Source organism: Ochlerotatus camptorhynchus, unplaced genomic scaffold (assembly GCF_037179485.1).
Source record: "Ochlerotatus camptorhynchus isolate MF236.1 unplaced genomic scaffold, CSIRO-AGI_Acam_v1.1 ptg000067l, whole genome shotgun sequence".
Lineage (NCBI taxonomy): Eukaryota > Metazoa > Arthropoda > Insecta > Diptera > Culicidae > Ochlerotatus > Ochlerotatus camptorhynchus.
The window spans coordinates 372,500-391,748 of NW_027040557.1; positions in this window are offsets into that span (position 1 = coordinate 372,500).

Consider the following 19,249-nt stretch of genomic DNA (forward strand, 5'->3'; position numbering starts at 1 on the left):
TTGTATTCTGTAGGTGTGGGTTTTTTTTTTAATGTTTGTTTTCAAGATTAATCGAAATAATTTCTTGTTATAATCCTAAATATTTAAATATTTGTATCGTAAACCACATTTCAAACCTCCTTCTCCCTTTTCCCAGCCAAAAAAAATTGTAAATCTCCCCTAACCTCGAGACAACCGCGAGTACTCGGTCCAGTTCCTTTAACATTATATATAAGACAGTAATAATGTATAACGAAAATGATAACTGGGCACTGTAAAGTTTATTCAATTGAACCTGTACAAATAAAGTAATTAATAAAAAAAAATCATATTCTCAGTTAAAAGGCAACATTTCAGTTCATAATTCGTCAATTCAGTAGCAATCAATTGACTTCCAAAAATTGCTTCTCTAAGAGGGCCTTTGACTGTAACTTGACTATAAATTCTTTTTCGCGATATTTTTATCAAAATATGCAAAATTTTGATGGTCTTTATGATTAAAAGTGAAATAAACAGTTAACGCAATACGAAGTAATACGATTTTCCACTTTATTTCATGACCTAATAATAGTGTGCGCTTATTGGCACTAGCGTTTAAATTGATGATATTTTGTTATAGTCTTGTACCTAGACTTCTCCAAAGTAAAAAAAGGTCCAGGTCCCAAATGCGTGAGTGTGAAATTGAGTTCGGAGATTTTTATATCTTGCCACCCTTCAACAACAACCAGGAAGGAAACCGTTTACCGTGTCGTCGATTAAATGAAGATCAACACTGATCGTGATTAGGCTTCGCCCAACGCCTCTATGTTGGCCGCTCAGGACGTCGTTTCGAAGTGCAAGCCCCTGGGAATCACCGCTTTGCATATTGTACTACGTGCCCCAAGACCAGATGCTCAATTCACTCTGCGTGCTCTGGCCCGTTTTTTAATGAACATTGGCCACATTGAAGACAATACTCCAATCCCATCGGATTCCAGCTGGTAGTCTTTTGTTATCATATGACTCGGGGAGGCGTGAAGTAGGAACTTGTGAGGACCAGAGCTAGGTATCCCGCTCCTTCCAGGTTATCAACTCACCATTTTGTAGCCATACTGACTCATTCCTGAGAAATCTTGACCATTCAAAATCTTCTACTCAAGAGCCAGACTTTGGAACCACGAATTAAGAACGTACCGCTCTAAAGAAACAGACGGAGATTAGAAATCTGTAACGAGTAATTCATAAGATTTAAGATGAAGCATGGCGAAAGAAAGAGGGGCATGATTTATCATCATTATCGTGTGACATGGATATACCCTTATATTACATGTAAAAATTTAATTTATTTCGCAACCTCCGAATCATACATATTGTACCTTCCTTGTCCACGTTAGTGGAATGACCTTAACTAAAAGTAATTTAGACAAACATGTTAAATTTGGTTCCAAAACAATAAAAGAATGCTCCGCATAAGGCCAATAAAGGAACAACTAATGCCAAAACTGGTGCTAAAGCTAGAAGTTCAAAATCATTTTTTTGCGAATTATTATTCAGAATACTCAAAATTTCAATGCAATGGTCAGTTGGAACATAACTTGGGGGTTTCTGTTTTATAATGTGTGAAAACTTATTATGCTTACTAACTAGTGCCAAAACTGGCTCACCTACGCTATTGAAAAAAAAAACTTATGGTTAGCAGTGTTGCTACAGCGTACATCTCTGAATCGTGGCGTTACATAATAGATAAATTTATTCCGAAAGGACACTCATTGTATGAAGAAGCAACGAGCTTCAGACCAAAAAGTTTAAGTTATTTTATTCTCAAATGCTTGATATTAATTAAACAAGAAAAAACAATTTGGAAAATTATTGTGATTGATGCAAAATTCATTGTTAACGGAAGAGCAATGAACGTGACCTTGCGTGATGAGTTAACTCCGCTTGCTCTGGAATTCCTCAAAGATCTTAGAGATTCCCAAGAACTGCTGAATATAAAGTACGTTTGGGTGGGTAGTGGTGGCGTCATATTGGCTAAGAAAGATGACAATAGCAAACCAGAATTGGTAAAACAAAAAAAAAACAGAGTAGATCTTAGCCGTGTCAAAAGTCTTTTTATGAAACCTGCACGTGAGAATGAATCTCCTTCGCCCAAGCTTAAGAAAAATACACATTAATATCAATTTGCGCTCTTTGTTTTTGATTTCTGTTATGTTTCTATGTGAGTAAAATGGATTCTACACCGATTATGATTTTGAATAAATATTGTGATAATTTGCATGATTTTAATAAAAAAAAATGCGATGTGGATGGCACTAATCGTTTGAATATAATTCAGTGGAATGTTAGAGGGATAAATGATTTTGAAAAATTTGATGAGGTGATTTATTTTGTGAATGAATGTAAAATCGATATTGATGTTATTGTTGTCGGTGAAACTTGGATGAAGAAGGAGAGTAGCAGTATTTACAATATTCCAGGCTATCGCGCATGTTTCTCATGCCGAGATACATCTTCAGGTGGTTTAGCTGTATTTGTAAAAAGTTCTTTGGATAACAAATTGATAGATAGTCAAACAATCAATGGCCTGCATTACGTCCATTTAGAGATCAAGTTCCGGGGCCATATGTATAACGTTATTGTTACTTATCGCCCACCTTCGTTTGATTACAACGAGTTTCAGAATATTTTAAGAGGCTGGCTATCTAGTGCTACTCCGTCTAAACCTTTTTTCATTGTTGGTGATGTAAATGTCCCAATTAATCTGCAAAACAATAACGTAGTAGTTAGATACAAAAATGTATTAGAATCTTACGGCTATGTAAGCACCAATACTTTTCCAACACGTCCAGCAAGCCAGTGTTCACTCGGCTGTCGACAAAAGCAGGCCACTCTCGATGTGTGCTACGCGATCGTGTGTTTTCTCGGCAGCAACCATTGTGTGGTCCTCCTCATTGTTCTTCATCAGCAGTTCTTTCGGTCGATGCGTCGTCGACTTTGGAAAGCAACCGTTTCGTGATGAGTGTGTGAGTGCTGACCACGTTTTGCGTCCATTGCTACAATGGACGCGCTCTGACCCTCGTTGGCGTACAACAATTTGCCATACAATGAAACTACTGGAAGCGGATCCCGTTCTGATGGAGGAGGCTTTTTGGATAGCGGAAGATAAAGTGTTTATTGTGTTGTACCTTTTGACTATAGTTTTAAGATGTATTGTATAGTGACCAAGAATCCTCGGCTCTGTAAAGTTAATTCGGTTGAGCCTTATCAAATAAATAAATAAACAAAAAAAAAAAAAACGTCCAGCAAGTAACAATATTTTAGATCATTTTATTTGCCCGATCAAACTTGCTGTGAATCTGCAGAATTATACTATTTTCAGTGATATTAGCGACCATCTTCTTGTTATTTAGTCTCTCCCCCTGAGTAATGGAAAGAGGCAACAAGAACTGAGAATGAACATTATCGATCGTGTTAAGCTCCAACATAAATTTTCTATGTTTTTGAATGATCTGATTACTGATGATGTTGAAGCTACTCTAAATATTCTGATTGCAACCTATAATAAACTGTTAACTAAGTGCACCAGATCATTCACTAAAATTGTCAGAGTAAAAAGTGAGCATTGTCCTTGGATGACATATAGCATTTGACGGCTGATCCAAATAAAAAATAATTACCTTGAAAAAGTCAAAAGCAATCCTAATGATGTGCATGTTAGTGAAATGCTGGTTCATATTTCAAAAAAAGTGAAAACTGCTAAGCAACGGTGAAAAAAAGAATATTATGAAAACATACTCAATAGCTCTAGTCATTCCAATGTGTGGACAAAGCTGAATGAAATTTTTGGTCGCAATAAAGATAGTGAACAAATAAAATTACGAGCTGATGGGGTAATCTTGGACTCAGATCACGATGTTGCTGAAGTTTTCAACAGCTTTTTTTCTGGCATTGGCAACAGTTTGGCCGAAAAACTTCCAAAGAACAATTTCGATTTTTTGAAACCTGTAAAGTGTATTAATAATTCGATTTTGCTGAGACCCGCTAGCGCGAACGAAGTTAGCATCTTAATAAGTCAGCTTGATGTTAGGAAAAGCAGAGGGTATGATAATCTTCCTGCAGATTTGATGAAAGCTAACATTGGTCCACTCTCTAAGATTATTGCCAAGCTCTTCAATAGCATAATAGTAACTGGATCTTATCCTAATGTTTTAAAAATCGCTAAAGTCACGCCAGTGTTTAAATCTGGCGACACTCATGACCCTTCTAACTATCGACCAATTTCAACCCTGTCAGTTCTTAATAAAATTTTGGAAAAACTTTTAACCAGCCGGCTTCTAAACTTTTTATGTTCTAATAATGTTCTGTATAAATTCCAGTACGGCTTCCGGGAAGGCTGTGGAACAATGACTGTTATTACCGAGATTATTGATGCGTTGATCTGTGATGTTGACCGAAGAAAGATTGTTGGGGGCTTATTCATCGATCTAAAAAAAGCATTTGATACCATTAACCACGACATTCTTCTGAAGAAACTTGATCGATACGGGATTAGAGGAGTTGCCAACTATTTGATAAAAAGCTATCTCTCAGATCGAAAACAATTTGTAGCAATAAATGGTGTTTGTAGTAGCTTACGCCTGGTTAATATTGGAGTTCCTCAAGGAAGTAACATGGGTCCTTTGCTGTTTTTGATATATATCAACTATTTGGGAAATTTAAAACTTCTTGGAACACCAAGACATTTTGCAGACGACACGGCTTTATTATATCCTCGTTCTTGCATACAATCCATTGTTAATGACATCGAATCAGATCTGGCGAGTCTTATAGAATATTTTAACGGCAATCGTCTTTCTCTGAATCTGACGAAATCAAAGTATGTACATGGTTTTCCACTCGCAATACCTCGATCCATGTGTCGGAAATTTGTGCATTGAAAATTTATGTGGCCTCATGAAAAGAGTACGCTGTTTTGTGCCCAATGAATCATTGCTGCGATTTTATTACGCGTGTATTCATTCCATACTTCAATACCTTATCAGCGTTAGTTTGATAAGTTCAATTTTTTATGTTAAGCCACAAACGTTATCAAGCCGGCGCCGGTGGTGTAGTGGTACGCGTGACTGCTTTCTAACACCCCAATGGTTCTGGGTTCAATCCCAGCCGAGGTCGGTGGTATTTTTCTGAGGCATAAAAATCTCTGGTCACGTCTTCCTTCGGAAGGGAAGTAAAGCCATTGGTCCCGGCCCATGTGTGTTGTGAATGGGTGCGATATCCTACGCAGGTGTGGAAGCTGCCTTCCTGCACATTCGGTTGCCGTCAATGGATGGCAATCGATGTCCGTCGGTGATTGGCACTAGATTGCGGAACAGAGACCGACGTTAAATAAAGGAAAAAAAAAACCAAACGTTATCACTCTTTAAATTATTTAGAATTTTCTGTTGGGTAAGTGAATCCCTTCAAAGGAACTATGATCCACTGGGATTTACATTGTTTTTAATTGTAGTTTTTTCTCCGCGTTTTTTTTGTTTTTTTAGTGAGTGTCCATTACCAGGGGGCTCTCTGTGCGAGCTCCTTGGTGTGGGGGTTAGTGGAGGGTATTGAAAAAAACAAAAAAAAACAAGCCACTTAAACCCTCATGCTTACCAAACAGGGAAATCTACGACGATTCTGCTACACAAAGTTGAATACGATATTGAAAAAGCGGGGGTATTTTCTTAGATATTGAGGGCGCTTTTGATAATGTGATATGTCATAATATGAACTGATATGTCATAAAAAAAAACCCTTAATTATTTATTATCAATCGGATTTATTATTCTTGTTTTCTTCGCAAGAAACCGATTTGAAGTGTTGAAGCACCATCCAAAGGCGCATCCCTTTATCAGTCAAAATCGGATTCCTTAGCAACAAAATCAAGAACACTGATGTTGACTATGCATCAGGACCCTAGTCTTAATCACTTCAAATTAGAGAACAACGAGTAGAAGGTTAGAAATCACATATATGAAGCCTAACTAACTAATTTTTCCTTGTTTCAAGATCATCGATGGAGCAACCCGAGTCTTGTCATTATTAGCATGGCATCAAAAGCAACAAGGACTAATATGTATTCATTTGACTACTGAAAATCCTGCTCTCCTAGTTTGAAGTTATCAGGACCACGGTTCGATGGTAGATCTTAAACCAGTAACGCACCATGAAACGATGCTCTATCAGCGTTACTGGTTAACATTTACTTAGGAGAGATCCAGACAACTCTACGACTTCTGTCACGGGAATTTAGTAATTATGTTAGTAGGGGAGGAAAGCTAATTGGATACACAAAATGTGTGCTACCGGAAAAAATGCAATATATTTTGTATGATTTGCTGAATTTATTTAACAATTATTGTCATATTAGGGAAGTAAAAGCTCGACCTTAGTTGAAAAGCATGAAATACACCAAATCTACATACATTTGGAATAAAACTAATTCCATAAACAGGATACCTAAATCTATGTTTACTACTTTCTTTAGCAGATCTTTGATGAATATTCTTCAATCGTAGTTAGAATGATTTTTTTGAACTTTTGCTCCATTGGGATTTTTTTTTCTTTCAAAAATTCATTTAATTCTATATTTCAAAATGTCGCTCGATTTTATGATATATTTACACATCAAAATATTTAAAATATTGCTTTTCTGATACGAAATCGAATACTTAGGTGATTGCTCACAGAACGAACCATTATCGGATAGTACCGGAAAAAATAGCCATACAATTACCATAAAATAATATAAAATCACATCAAAATCTATTGCCAACAATCGATCGTATTGTATATATATACAAGAAAATTTAAAATATTGTTATTACTATAGATCTCCATGTAGCATGAATTTTCAAAAATAGAAAAACAATAAAATGTTAACATGCATTTTATTGTTTTTCTGGCTCAAGTTTGTTCAGGAAAAAGTGATTTTTTGTACGGCTAAGATACATAACAACCCCCTTGTTCTATTGTAGATCTCCCCATTTACCATAGATTGTATTGTGTAAACAATAAATTATATGGTTAATTTATCGTTGTGGACAATACACTTTATTTTAAGTACATTAAATTCTATTGTATAGCTACAACACATTTCATTGTACCTCTATCGTTTTTTTTTAACGGGTGGTGGGATAAAAGTTTGCTTCAGCAATGCGCCAAAATTGTGGAAATTTTACAAATGTGTACACTTTTTCAGAAAATCATGAATGAATGTGTCCGTTCAATCTTTTTGAAGTCAAAGAGAAGGTAAAGAAAATTATATGTATTTTGACTTCAAAAAGACTTAACATATCTGTATAATTTTCTTTACCTTCTCTTTGACTTCAAAAAGATTGGACGGACACATTCACTTACGATTTTTTGAAAAAGTGTACACATTTGTGGAAACACACGCCCAACTGTGCAATGATTTTCGAAAAGAAAATAAAATGTTCTGAAACAAATCCCCTCCCACTTAGGCCAATCAATCTTTTTTTTTACATTTGGGCCTTTGACACTCACATCGAACATCAATACATTCACCATTAAATTTTAATAAAAAAATTCTCTTTTAGGCACATGATCCTATTTACATTTTTTTTTAAATTATCATGGCAGAACCTGAGTAAACAAAAAAAAAAGACTGGACACATATTCAAAATAATACAAATGTTGATCTTGAAACTGATTGACGTAAAAGATGACGAGCTCCCATGTCAAACGTCGTATTTGTGTTTACTTAAGCAGCTGCAAACGCAAAATCGAATACGTAGTCATAAATTTCCAAATCTTCTGCCGGTTGTGAAATACGAATTGGATCAAACGTTTTTTTTGCCCCGCGCAACAACCTACGCCTAACAAGGTGAGGTAGTGTTTAAATATAGTTGAAAAGTCGGCGCCGGCCTATCAAAACAATGAATGTCTATATCTATCATCATCCCTCTAGAAAAGGGTCCACATGTCGACGTTCAATTTTTCAACTATAGTCAATGAATGTGGTTGAAGTTTGCTAATCTAAAACTGGCCAAATGTGATGTCACCATTATAAATTGCTCACGTAGATCTGCCTCAGTCTGCAACAATAATCTAATGCTGTAGTGATGCTGCAACAGCTCACAAAGCACCAAACAACAAGACATGTTCATGTTGTAACAAAATCTCCACTAGTATTATATTAAAATCGATTTCCACAGAAGCTATTTCAGGCACCCCTTATGATCGAATGCCAGACAAACTGGCACCACCCCAAACCAACTTTTATTGCAAGCTACACGGTTGTTCAGACCGACTCAATTTTGGCAATAGTGGATTTACTCAAAAGTGAGTTGAATTTTCCGGGCGTTACCAGGAAAAAGTTTCACTTTTGCCCAAAACTATTTTTGAGTCGGGCCGAGCGACCGTGTACGATTACGAATGATTTCGCTTCTGTCGTCCTTACCATGCCTCTCCTTTTCATCTATTGAACTATTTCTACCATAATCCAGTCTCAGAGTAAATCGTCAATTTATTGCATCACTGTGCAAATTCAATTGCAGTTGTATAAACAGTTAGTCGGATCATGCACGGTGAGAATGAGGGCATGAAAAATACTGAACGTCCAGTCTTGATGCAATCGTTTAATTTTCAAAAATGATAAACAATTTCCTCAAAGGCTGCAACTCTGGGCATCTGCACCACATCTGCAGCATTTGATGACGAAATGACCTTACTCATATGTATGTATGTGCATTACGAACTAGGCTAGCTCATATTGCGAATTTCTGGCAATATCTGCGCAGAACCATCACCACCCGTTCTCAGTTCTAAATCGACAGGAAATGGAACATGATGATGATGGTGGTAGGGAGACGTAGTGAAGAACAGTATGAATGAACTTGAGTGTGGCTTTTATATTGTACGGTAGCGGACCTATTATTGTTATTGAATATGTTAGCTTCTTGGTAACTAATAACTAAATGAACCCTCCAAACAATTTTTAGCAAGTGATTTATTAAACACGAGCGCTGATGAATGTGGGCGTCCTTGTGGAATAGCAGTATAAAGAATAAGAGAAGGATTAGTAATTTCCATTTAATTCCACTACCATAATTACTTATCCTTGACAGATACGTTTATTTCGTTTACAATGTGCAGACTTCTTTAGTGATTTGTACTAATACTTGATTGCAGTCAGTCACTGAAGAAGTCGGCACATTGTAGACAAAATTCGCGTATCTGTCAAGGATAAGCAATTAAGGTAGTGGAATTAAAATTGAAATTACTAATCCTTCTTTCTTGCTTAATATTTTGCATACTTGTTATCCTTGAATAAAAAAATCTAGAATTATAATTTGCAAAGAACTGTTTTTTTTTTCAATTAAAAAAATATAGCTGAAATAAGATGAGAGGTAAAAGTGAATTTTAGAAAATTTCCAGAAAATTTTATTAGTAACATATCAAAATATAAATAAAATCAGTTTTATTTTTTTTCATGTGCTTAACTTGAAACTTTCCGCAAAAGTTAGCATTCTTTCTTTTTTTTTCATGACACTTATGATTAGGACTGCACATCTAAGTTGAATTACGTAAAAAAAAAGTGATTATTTTGCATTTAATTCCACTTAGTATTTTGTATCCATGACAGGGATACAAAATACTAAGTGGAATTAAATGGAAAATAATCACTTTTTTGCGCTTATTAGTGTTCTACTAACAACAAATTCCAAAGCATTCATTATGATGGCTACCTTGGGGATTTTTGCTAGTTGAAGAGTTATTTGGGTTTTCCTTCTTTGCTTGAATGTTGCGTTATTAGCTAGGTATACAGTTAGAAATAAAATACATGAGAGGAAGAGGTTAAAGAGAAGATAGTGTTAGCTTCCCATCACGATTTCGGATTAACGGTGATGAAATCGAGGTGGTAGACGAGTTCGTGTATCTGGGTTTACTGGTGATCATCGATATTTTTTTTATATTTAAAAAATACATAAAACAAAAACAAGAGATTTTTTTTTTTTTTTTTATAATTCTTTATTTAAGAGATTTTTAGTCTTAGGCTAGTTCATCTCTATAAAAGAGATGAGATATCTAACGACGCATTATGGAAGGGAACCGTGAATACTTTTAGCTCCCAAGGACACTCCGGTTGAATAAAGTTCACCACACCACAAAGTTGAAAGTCTCTACACCCAAAACTATAAAATGATTGCAAAAAATTCAACATGCCAAAAATTTTCTTTTTTCGCAATCATTCCTTCAAAAAACGCTTGATCTCATTGCATTGTCTTGCATATTTTCGCATGCTACAATCCATTACGAAAAATACAATAGAATCTTATGGATTTAATTTGGGTGTACAAAACGCTGATTAGACCGGTAGTTCTGGAGGACCAAAACGCCCTTGGTGTTATTGAACGGTAGGTGTTGACATCTATGGTGCGATGGAAGACGGAACGTGGAGGAGCCTGGAAAAAGCACCCATAGCCAACACCGCAAAAATTGAGCGACTACGGTGGGCTGGGCACGCCGTAAGGATGTCGGACGACAGCCCATTTAAAATAGTTCTCCATATTGAACCAGCTGGAACGAGACGAAGAGCCATGCAGCGGGCAAGCTGGATCGACTAGGTGGAAGGCGATCTGCCGAGACTGGTAAGTAACACACGTAGAAATTTTCGCCGACTTCGGTAATTTTTACCGAAATCTCAACAGCTGAACTGCTCGGTAAATATGATGCAGTTTAGTTTAATTGATCATTTGAATAACGTGTTTGTAATATTGCTAGAATAAAATACGTTTCGAAATGAAGGTCAAAGTTATACCGAACGTTCAGCAACAGACAAACAGAAGAAACGCTTTGAAAAAAAAACTTAAAAATATCGTCACCGAACTCACTAACGACATCTTGCGAGCTATTTGCGGAAAAAAGCTTTGTTGCCAAGCCTCTGCATACAAGTTTTATAGAAACTTCAAAGTGATCCGATGCTAGCGCTATGTTGGGGGACTAACGAAACTAATAATATTTAAATTGAACGTGTGCGCGACGATTGAGGAGAAAGAGCTACGTCTGTTTGTCTGTGGTTCAGCTGTTGATACTTTGGTAAAAAAAATACCGAAGAGGACAATAATTTCTGAGTGTATAAGTTTCGATTCTGCAGGTTATTTATTTGCTGATCTTGATATATTATATATACCTAGAGGTTGAGAGGGATAGACAGCGTTGCCAGTATTCCAGATTTATGTGTATCTTCCAGATTTTTAGTCGTCTTGCCAGATACACAGACAGACCACGTATATTTCCAGGTTTTTTAAATATGTTCTAGATTTTCCCAGATTTTTTAAACATGTTGCTTTAAAAATATCACTGCAATTGATCTACCATCTAATCAAAAACAAATAAGCCAAACTTGCTACTTTAATCATTAAAGTCCATCAACGTTGGATATTATTGGAATTTTAAGGTAATTTTTAAAATAGTTCACAGTGAAGTGTAAGGTGACTTGCTTGTGAAATCAAACAAGAATTTCAAGCTAATTCTGAGTAGAGTTCCATCCATCTTTGTGGGCTTCGTGGTCGTGCGACTTCACCCGTCGTTCAGGCGTATTGTGAGTGCCACGAAGGGAGGGTTCGATTCCCGCTCCAGCCGGTGCAAATTTTGACTACCTGAAAATTTCCCTACTGGTCTAGTGGGTGTGGTGTGTTGTCCGTTGTCTAGTGTTAAATATTCAGTCTGTGCAACCTCTAGTTGAAGACGGTGTCAATTGTCTTGTCAACTCTGTTGACAGTTGCATGGAGATTTTTTGGATAAAGGAAATACAATCCGGAAGAGAAATCATAGAAAATTCTTATGATGAAACTTAAGGAGTATGCTGATACGAATCGTGAGAATAATTTCAATGGAATTCAGTACATGGAGATTCATTTTAATAAAATTTTAAGACATTTAAACGGAATTATGCGCAATTTCTGAGAAGCTTTCAAACCCATTTTGGCAAAGTACTTGAGTAATTAGGAAATACTGAAGAGGATTTCAAAACAATTCTAATCTTACCTACAGAGTAGTTCAAAGGGAATTATCGGATGAGTCTGAGAAGAGCGTGACGGTCATTCTGAAGAGTGCACCAAGGAAATTAATAAGAATATTTTAAGAATTTCTTAGAGAAAAATGGACAAAAATTGAGTCAATTTTTGGTAATTATTACCAGTTTGAGAGAATTGTGGAATTAAAGAGCGATTTATAAGAGATTACAAGAGGTAGTGCTAAGAACTCTTAGAATGTTACTGGAAAAGTTTGGATATTATCAAGATTAGTTTAGGGGAATATAGCAAAGAAGTATGATGGAATTCTAGGATGATTCAAATTGAACTAAAAAAAGAATGAACATGTCCTGTGAAGAGTTCCAAGTAAAATCAGACTAACAAAACAATTTATGATCTATTTATTTATTTATTTATTTATTAACGACACTTTACCATCATCGTGGCATTCGTGTCGGAATTTATGATCTGGGACCCAGGAAAAATATAAATACCGGAATTTAGAATCATTTCAAGATCCTGAGACTTCCTGAGTTACCCGTAGTTTAGATAAACTGTGTGTGAGTACCACGATCTTAGACTTTGATTCTCACTTCAGCCAGGTGAATTTCGCTTCAAAATAAAATTGCATACTGGTCTACTGGGTGTTGTGTGTTGTATGATGTAAAGAATTAAATTTTAAATCTGATCACCCTCAGAGTAATATTAGAATTATTTAGAACTAAAAAAATCTTTAAATTCTGGTACTGCATCAAAAAGTAAGGACTTCATCGATTATTAGTACAAAAAAAAACCTCCCATCAAATTTGCTTGATTCTTTGCTTCTCATTCTTTTTAAAAAAAAGTTACAGTTTAAAAAAATTTAAACATATTTTCTGCAGTATTTTACCCACATGTGGCTCAATTTTTTAAATGCTGCATAATGGATATTTAAACTTTTTGGGCACACTTTGTCAATGCTTCCAACTTTTTTACGATTTTAGCAATGCTAACAAGTTATTTACTTTATATAAATTATTTACACATGTTATTCATAACCATTATAGTACTTTAAATAAACTCCAGATGATCATACTGACCGATTTTTACGGGAGATTGGCACCGAGATTGGCACATCACTTTGATTTCAATAGCATTATGTTAAAAACTGGATTTTTTTAAGCATTCCAGATTTTTCCAGATTTTATATTTGAAATGTTCCAGATTTTTCTGAAAATGACCTGGCAACGCTGGCGGATAGATTTAAATAGGCCCTCAGTGGGAATGATTGCATATTGTAGTCGAAATATGTGTCTGTCATGTAAACAAAATGCTAAGTGGATTTAAATAAAAAATAATCACATTTTTGGTCTTTAAAAAAGCTGGAGATTTGAAATTATACAAATTAAACAATTCTCATAATTCGAAATTGCAAATTCTGAAATAACTTCAACGATCATAAAATTAAATAAATAAATCTATTAACAACAGTCCCCAAAAATAAACGCTACCATATACTATACATAAACACCTTACTCGCAAAATGTGCATTTTTTTAAAAATAAAACACAAGCAAACAAATAAACACATGATCCGTTTCCAATTTCAGCTCTTCTCTCATTCATTCATTGAACGATTTCTTTGATACGCAGTCTACATGCAACGAATTTGGCCAGATGGTCGGCAGTAGGTAACCCGTCAATAGTCGTTCGGATGTGTGTGGTCGCTTGGACTAACGCACTGCGGCAGCATATGTGCTGTGCCACCCTATTAGGGAGATCAGAACAGAAGGAAGTACGATATGAAACTGCAGAAAATTGCATTTTATGCTTTGAATGTTAGTGTTGTCTTTCTATTTTCAAGTTTGCCGACATTTACAACAATCGTGGGATTTTGTTGGTGGTAAAGTAAGGATTTCGAGCGATACACGAAACTTTTATCAATGAAGTTGAGGTTTGATATTGATATGTACCGAATTTCAAAGCTTATTCACCACAGCACAGCAGCACATTCGATTGCATACTTCTGGGATCAATTAAACGAAAGCTTATGGTGAGGTGACACAATCTAACCACACCAGAGACGCTTCTTTAGTTGCGTTGTCGTCGCTATGACGAATATTTATTTAACGAAATAAGTAAAGCAATAAAATTTAATTTTATAATTTATTTACATAGTATATATAACGAAAACACGCTTGGTGTAATCGTGAAAGATTTATTTGAGAAAATAGTTCCCTTTGCACAGTCTCCCAAGCCTCACGATATCGAAATAATGAGAATTCCAGATTGCGTCGAATGCCGAAATTCAAGGTCTTGCTCAACTTAGACAAATAATCTCAACACTAGCGTAGACCATCTTTCTGGGAAAATTTTCTAGTTCACGTCCTGTTGGATGGCGTTGTTTTATGAATGAATCACTTTGCGTCGTCTGAGCAGAGAATTAACTTCGATCCGCCCCGACAGATATCACCCACCAACATCTTAGAGCGTACCGCGGCTTCAATGAACGGTCGATTAGCTACTGCACTAAACCATAGCGGAATCAAATGGTTTCCATCCTCCCCCCGCACGCATCCCCGAGGAAACAGTAAAATCGGTAACGGAAGATGGCTAATTACTGTTCTCGTAACTCATCGCGATTGTGCTCAGATACACGTGCCGCTCACAGTCGGTCCTAGCACGGCAAACGATGGCAGAGAAAATTAGAACACATTCATCATCACCTCTCAAGTGGATGCAAGGTGCTTAGCTCGGTTCTAGCAGTACGAGATATCCTAGCCAAAAGGGTAACCAACTAGGACAACAACTGTTCAAGTCAAACATGTGCACGACTGCGATGCTCGGATTTGTTTGGCCGCCATGGCAGCGGGGTGCCTTTCCTTATGGGTCGGATTTCCTTACGTAAAACAAACACACTACCATGATGTGTTACTTTCACCACGGGTGAAATATTTGCTACTTCCTCTACTGCACGCAAACAAACAAAGTCAGTCGAAAATGGGCTAGAGTCGAAACTTAAACTGGAATAAGTTATGCTGTCTCTGCACAAACGGAACAATTAAAACATATCCTTCATAGAGGTTTGAAAGCGAATTTATCTAGATGTAACTTAATGTATGTATTTGATTAAATCGTACAGATTCTTAATCCTTTTTAAAAGCAATTTTGGTGATCACAAAATCAAAATCGTCAAAGGGTCAAAGTGATTATTGTAACTTACTTAACTATGTTAAGTTGTACCTGGCTACTATGGCGTCTCAGTAAAAAAAAAGTAACTTTAATTTGCAACTGGTTCCGGAGATTTTTTTTTTCCTTATTTGATTTCCGTCGATCTTGTTTTCCGTACTGAGCACTAATGCTACCGACGGCAGGGAGGCAGATCCCACACCTGGACCCTACCTATCGACCCATCAACTCATGAACCGGGGACCAACGGACTTACTTCCCGGCGGCGCCGACTAGGATTGAACCCAGGCCTACTGTGGTGAGAGGTAATCACGCTTACCCCTACACCACCGGCGCCGATTGGTTCCGGAGATATGTCCGGCAAAATTTCCGATGAGTATGTGTACGGAGACTAAAAGCGACCTGAAACGATTCAAACACGTCATGCGACACATCAAAATACATGTGAATTAAAATTCAAGAACAATGACAGCCAATCCGAGAGTCCAGAACCACATTGGCCACATTCGGACATGCTCTGGGTACCCCCCGACGAAGCGGCCAGGACCAAAACCCATCATGCAATACATCAATTTAAATGACCATTTAAAAACAAGATCACATTGGTCGCATTTGGATGCCGGATGGAGTGGACAATTTTCCGGGAAAACTTTAGTGGAAGTTTTCCGATTTCCCCAAAAAATCACATACTTTGAAAATTCAAAACTCATGAACCAAGCATCGCAGAACAAATGTTTAGTAGGAAATTATCTCAGCAATGTATGTAAGTAGCCACCATCCTAACTTGGGTCTTGCCCTGCATGCGGCTCCACTCAACAGCAAGATCAAATTTCATTCTGAATTCAACATACTGCTGTATGAAGGGTCAAAAGGGGTTGGACGGACCCGTAAGCAGAGACACTTACGCGAAACCCGCGGGAATAACAGAATCTCCTTCCAACAATATGATCCAACAAAACGAATATCGAAATTTGCAATACATGTTAAGCTTTCCACGGGATAGTTTGCTTAAGAAGAGCGCGACAAATTCATTGCAACTGTTGAAGTGAAATGTAACTATCTTAGTGACAGTACACATTCCCTCCTAGACTCCGGTTGCCACTCCACTCCATTGTCTAGTTACAACTTCAATGATGCCCTGATGCTCCCTCCCGTCCCAGCATTTTTGAATATACAGTTCAAATTTATATGCATAATCATGCAATGTATAATGTATATAAATATATAGTGAAACACAAAATATGAAAAATACAATAGAATTACCAAATCCAAATACCAAGATTTTAATTTAATGCAATTCAACTTCATTTAATTCATTTTTTTTTCTCCATGTGTCATGGAATGACAACGCATAATGTAATATTTTGCAAACATAATACTAATTTAATGCATCAAAGCAGAATATTCTTGGTTATTTGAACATGGGACATTTGATTAACAAGGATAATATTTAATATATCCGCAATGATTATATGTATTCGAAACCCTGCAAGGATAAAATAATTTAATGTCTTGGCATGTTGTTATTTTTTATCTAAATTATTCGCTGTGGAGGATTGCAAATTCTGATAAGTGTTATATATATACATAGTTAAATAATTAATAAACATTGAAAAAACATATAAATAATAAATAAGCGTTGGTGAATTTTTGGCAATTCTTGTTCATCGTGTTTTGTTTGTAACTAGTAATTGATGATATGATTAGTTAAACTGTAATGTGAAGGTTATATTAAAAATATTATTAATACTGACATCATAAGTAATGCAATACAATAACAAATATAAATATTCCAATTAATATAGATTAAGTTAAGTTGTAGTCTGTAGATGGTATTTTAATGTTTGTCTGCCTATGATTGATCCACGAAGAGCAGAAATAGACTTTGGTTTAGATTTTTCTCTGAATGGATGCATTATTATCATTGAAGCTGGTTGGTCTATCAGGTAGTACGCTGTTGAAGTGTACTTAGCTAAGCCATGAACCCGCATGCAAAAGTTATGAATTAGTTCGTGTCTGATCTATTCTGGACAATTTATTTTTATCTAGATAAAAAATCCTATGATTTTGACAGTTCGGATCACTGCACATTTAAATCGACCGTTTACGATTTTCGGACATAAGTCAGAATCAAGTGTCAAGTTGGTTTGTCTGTGCTAATATTTCAAAAGATATAGGGGAAACAGCCCTATTGTTGTGCATGGAGGTCTCCAATCTGATCCACACTGCTGAAGCCTGAATTAAGTTAGCTAGTGAGATGATACGATTTAGCGAAATACTTGGCACAATCTTGCATAATAAGAATACATGAAAAAAATTACTGCTGTTGTTAGCTCATCCTGTTAGCTATTATTTTCAATTTTCTGCAAAACACAAAACTAAAAAAGCGACCATCATCATACAAATACAAATAAATAAAAAAAACTCTAGCTTTAAAACTAAAAATTTGGCGACACGACCGCGAAGCTAACCTAAAAATAGAGACCCATTTCCCAATGAAAAAAAATAGATATGCCCTCATTGAACCGCAATTAAATTTCTCGCACAGCTACTGGCAAATGCATTCCTGGTGGTTTTGGCATAGCATACCACGTCCAGCATTCCGGTGCCTAGTCCCACATCCAGGAAGCGTTCCGCTGGTCGATACTCCTCTACCCCCTTAATGCTGCTGCCTAGTGCTATCTGGATCTGCCTTGCACTCACTTTCGAAAACTACGCGCGGGACACTCGCTTGCGGACTCAACACACAAAATCTCTCCGCAGTTTTATGAGCGTTTGGTAACAACTAACGTGATGCGTGATGATGTTAATCAGCACCTAAAAACTGTTTATATCATGCTAATAACCGTGGGTTTTCAAACTAAAGGCTCACCATCACGCGAATCAGCACAAGTGTAAACACTCTATACGATGCTGATAGGAAATTATCTCAGCAATCCATATAAAATATAATCTGGAAAATCCTCTAAAATTTTGACGGCTTGAAAAAATTGCAAAGAAAAGCAGGAAAAATTCCGATTTTCCGAGAAAGGGAAGATTCTAAAAAAAAACTCTGGACCAAATTAGGTTCCGTGCTACTGACGGCAGGGAGGCAGCTCCCACATTTGGACCCTACCTATCGACTTATCAACTCATGGATCAGAGATGTTATGCCTCAGAACATCCCGGTGGCGCTGACTGGGATTGAACCCAGACCAGCTGGGGTGAGAGGTAATCACGATTACGAAATTAGGTTCTTTTGTTGTTTATAGATTTATTTGATAAGACTCAAACGAATTAACTTTACAGAGCCGAGGATTCTTGGTCACTATACAATAAATCTTAAAACTATATTCAAAAGGTACAACACAATAAACACTTTATCTTCCGCTATCAAAAAAGCCTCCTCCATCAGAACTGGAGCCGCTTCCAGTGGTTTCATTGTATGGCAGTTACACTAACGAGGGTCGGAGCGCTTCCATTGCAGCAATGGACGCACAACGTGGTCAGCACTCACACACTCATCACTAAACGGTTGCTTTCCAAAGTCGACGACGCATCGACCGAAAGAACTGCTGAAGAAGAAAAATGAGGAGGACCACACAATGGTTGCTGCCGAGATAACAGACGATCGCGTGGCACACATCGAGAGTGGCCTGCTTTTGTCGACAGCCGAGTGAAAACTTAAATTAGGTTCTAGTTTTACATTATTTTTTCATAACAGTCGGAGTTGACGTCGAAGTTGGTACTTTTTCTTCGACTCAGCCCTGCCCTTGTTTTTAGCTAAATAAGCACATTTTTGTCTGAATAAGCTATTTAACAGCTTTCAATGTTTGTTGGGTCATGAACCAAGCATTGTAGAACAAATTCTATCGTGAAATGATAAGAATATTATCTCAGTAATCCATAAACAAATCTTTTAAAAACTGTCAACGAAAAATTCACGGTGGAGTAAAATTGTAAAGACAAACAAGAAAACAATTTTCTGAGTAGATACCTAATTAATATTAGTTTATTTTAATTTTTGTCAAATTAAAATTTCTTGTTTGACATTTTTTACCTTTCACTGGTGAAACTTTCAGAGTGGTATCCATGGCTGGTAACACGCCACTC